Raw genomic sequence first — 4509 nt, 5'->3', positions numbered from 1 at the left:
AAGTAGATAATTGAGTAAATTACTTAATGGAGAGAGATAATTTACACACACAAGAGATTATAGAGTAGAGAGAGAGAGAGAGAGAGAGAGAGAGAGAGAGTACACACGATATACGTGGTTCACCCAATGTGGGCTACGTTCGCGGGAAAGCAGCCACTCAATGCCTTTAGTACTTCAAAACAAGAAGTAGGTTACAAAGGGGTTATACCCTTTTGGAGCTCCCGCCTTGCTTCACTCTCACCACCTCACACCCACCTTGGTGCATCATTTTCACACTATGAAATGTGTGTAGAAATGGCTTCCTTTTATAGGCCAAAAGGGCTACCCTCTCTCATGAGAGGCAACCATGTGTAGCCGCCCTTGTGTAGATAAGTCCATATCGGACCCTCCAAGCCGCCCATGTGTGGTCACCCTTGAGAAGACAAGTACTCTTTTGAATTCAGCCACCGGCCACCGGCCACTGGCCATTGACTACCGGCTATCGGCCAGCCGGCCAACCGACCGGTCGTTTTCGACCACTTTCCGACTGCCGTCCGGCCATAATATTCCGACGAGTGACTTTATTTTCCGACCACTTTCCGACCACCGTCCGGCTATAGTCTCGAGCTTAAGCTCGAGACTGGGCGTTAAAATTTTAGTTTTCGACGAGTGATTTTATTTTTCGATGAGTTGTTTTTCTTCACGCACGATGGATTCTCCGCATAATGGGGGCCTTACAAATGTGCGTTTTTAACACAGAAAATTACAAGGGGTAAATTAGGCTCCATACTTAACTATCTCCCACTTAGAGACTGATCTCCAAACCAAACCTGTGACTGCTTTCCATCCTGGCTTCTTATCCTTGAATGCCGATTGAAGATGAGCAAAAGTTCAACTTCTCCTTGTTGACCACCTTTGTAAACATGTCTGCAGGATTTTCACTTGTATGCACCTTTTCTAGCTTTTGCTGTCCCTCTTCCAAAAGAGTGCGTATGAAGTGATATCTCACCTCAATGTTCTTTGTCCTTGAATGAAAGGCTGAGTTCTTCGCAAGATGGATAGCGCTTTGGCTATCACTGTACAAGACACAATTGTCTTGTTTGAATCCAAGCTCTTCTAAGAATCTGTGAAGCCACATAATTTCTTTACTTGCCTCCGTCATTGCTACATACTCTGCCTTCGTGGTAGAAAGTGAGACCACTTTCTGCAGCTTTGAAGCCCAGCTTACTGCTGTGCCTCCAACCGTAAAGACATAGCCAGTAGTGCTCCTTCGAGTATCTTTGTCACCTGCCATATCTGCATCAGCACACCCTTCTAGAAAAATATCAGTTTCTCCAAAATACAAAGCATTTGTTGTTGTCCCTTTTAGATACCTAAGTATCAACTTCAGAGCTTTCCAGTGCTCTTTACCTGGGTTGTCCATGAACCTACTTACAACTCCCACTGCATGTGCAATGTCTGGCCTTGTCCAAACCATATCATACATAAGAGAACCTACCGCTGCAACATATGGAACTTTAGACATATAGGCTATCTCCTCGTGTGTCTTTGGACACATATCCTTGGTTAGTTTAAAGTGACCAACTAAAGGTGTAAGAACCGTTTTTGCATTTTGCATTGCAAACCTTTCTAGTACCTTCTTGATGTAATCCTCTTGAGATAGCTTTATTGTCTTCTTCATCCTTTTGTTGGGGTATAGGCGCCTGTGCCTTGCCCGGCCACCTAGAGTCTGGGCGCCCATTGACTTGTATACCTTATACATAGCATAAGTGTATAGGGGACTGCTCACTCTTTGAGTCTCCCCACCCATATCTGTGTGTCGTGTGTCTCCTTCTCTCTCTCACTCTCCGTCTGTGGTGCTCTCCGATCCCCTTCAATTGGTATCAGAGCGACAGGTCTGAGAGCGTAGATGGACGGCTTCGCGATGAACTCGTCGGCTATGGCGGAGAGGTCACAGATCTGAGCAAAGAAATAGAGGAGACTTGTGGACAGCCATACAGAGGCTTGCAGGAGAGCTCTCAGGAGCTTCCTAGTGCTCACAGATCAGTCCACGGTTCCTCTACAGATCAGCCCACTGTGTACAACATTTTCCCTCTTCTCGGCAAGCTTTGCAACGGCTACATCGACGACAGATTGGAGCTTGGAGCTTCCATAGGCATGGAAGCATTGTGAGATTGATGCATTCAGCTCATGCATCGAGGTGGGAAGTGAGTTTGAGCCTTTCTATGAGCTCAAAGAAGCACAGAAGAAAGTCGTTCAGTTTTTGACAGTTTGACAGCAGTCTACTGTTTTGCTCATAACTTGAGCTACAAAGCTTCGATTCCAAATTTTTTTGGTTCAAAATGGAGCTAGCTTCAAGCTCTACGACTTTGTAGAAGGAATTGTTTTCTGATTCGGAATGCAGGTGGGTCTGAAATTAAAAACACAGAGACTATTTTTTAGGACAGTTTTGGGCTCTGTTGTTTTCTTTGCTGCAGACAGGTTACCCGTGCACACTGCAAGTAGCAGGCACATATGAGGTGTTACAAGATTAGGTTTGACTCCCAGGTACAGGTTGAGTCTAGTACTCCCACAGGTGTTGCTAGTTGCAGTTGAGTGGTTCTTCTGCAGTGTTGTGGCTTGCATACATGGTCTTTGAACGGGTAATGCTCTATGTATGCTTATGTGGTGAGCAGTAGATCTTGTGAGCAAGTGCAAAGGTTGGTTGTGGATGACATGTATGGTCACCTGTGGTACTCTTTGTGAGTATTTTTTGGACGCAGGTTTGCAGAGCTTATGCATGTATGTTGAGTGTAGTTTGATGCGCATTGATTGCTCATTGTATTGAGCTTGCAGGACAATGGTTCTTTTGTGTTGATAGCCATTGTGCGTCGAAACTCTGGTGAAATTTTCCCAGGAGTTTTATGTGCATCATTTATGCGATATAGGTAGAGATTGCGGGTTGCACTCAGCATTTGCGTGCATTGTTCTCTGCAGGTGGGAGATTTGTACGTGTATGCATTGATACCGCACAGTGTGGGCTTGGTGATTAGCTCACGGTTTGACAGGCGTACAATTATCTTGGCACATTGACAGGAGTGAATATTGTGATGTATGCTTGTGTGGCTACGAGCTAGGTAGCCGGATTCGAGTCATATTGACTTGTGATTTTGTGCAAGGTTTTGCACGGTTATTGGTGCAATTTTGCATCAGGTTTTGAGCCATATTTGCAGACTTTTGTTGATGCGATTCGAGCCAGTTTAGGGCTGATTTGGTTGACATTTACTACTTATTGTTGGTTGCTCTTTTGCGAGCATTATGACTGATTTTTCATTTGACTTTCAGCGTTATGGTCTGACACAGTTTGATGGTGCAGATTTTGTTTCTTGGAAGGAGCATATGCTTGTTGCATTGGCGGATTTGGGGCAGGATAAACCCTTGCGTGGTTTATCGGCGAAGCCCAAGTCTATGCGTGATGATGATTGGCAGGATCTTGATGAGTTAGCCATGTCTACGATTCATTTGCATCTGGTTGAGTCTGTTTACTGGCAGGTCTCGAGGGAGAGTACAACTCATGTTTTATGGCAGAGTTTACATGCTATGTACGCGACATCCATGTCTACAGGGGAGTCTAGTCCCACTTCTATGTCCATGGGAGAGATTGGTCCCACACGCAAGTCTCGACGGCATAGAGACTTGACATGTTGGCATTGTGGACATAGAGGGCACATTAGGCGTCGATGTTTTAGGTGTTTGAGACAACGGAGGCGATAGATGCGTGATGCAGATTTGGGCATGACAGATGCTAGTGAGATCAGTACGGTGGTTACTGAGTATGCTTGTGACGGCGATGTTACATTTACATCGAGCTTGTCTTCAGACGATCTTATGTCTACGGATTGCATATCGGATTGCACATTGTCTTCACATTGGTTACTAGATTCAGATGCTACTTTCCATGTCACGTCGCATCGTGAGTGGTTTAGCACGTTTTCTAGTGGGAGACTTGGTTGTGTGTACATGGCTGATGGTGTCGTGTATGACATTGAGGGTGCATGAGACGTATGTTTGTCCTTGCCCACTGGTATGAGATTTACCCTGCGTCATGTGGGTTATGTGCCAGATCTGAGACGGGATTTGATCTCAGTCAGACAGTTATGGGATAGTGGATGATTGTAGAGGAGCCTGAGATGTCAGCGATTATGCAGTCATTCCTTTCTATGCTCGACAGTGAGCATGGGGATATAGTTGTGCAAGAGTCTATGCATAAGGAGTTAGAGCATGAGAGCTCTAGTGAGTAACACCAGATTGAGTGGTCATGTTTGCAGTGGATGATTGCAGAGGAGGCTGAGATGTCAGCGATTACACAGTCATTCCTTTCTATGGTCGACAGTGAGCATGGGGATATAGTTGTGTAGGATATGTCTTCCAGCAGACACCTAGAGCAGCTGGTTTGCTTTGAGGTTGCACGATAGGTTGATGCGTCTTTTGCGGACAGTCACGAGATGCATGTGGTTGACACGCCTTGTCAGTTAGAGATGCCTATTGCCA

This window comes from Adiantum capillus-veneris, chromosome 6 (assembly GCF_014529385.1).
Source record: "Adiantum capillus-veneris isolate H3 chromosome 6, ASM1452938v2, whole genome shotgun sequence".
In the NCBI taxonomy this organism is placed as follows: domain Eukaryota; kingdom Viridiplantae; phylum Streptophyta; class Polypodiopsida; order Polypodiales; family Pteridaceae; genus Adiantum; species Adiantum capillus-veneris.
The sequence above is the reverse complement of the archived record's forward strand: the minus strand, read 5'-3'. Positions refer to the sequence as shown.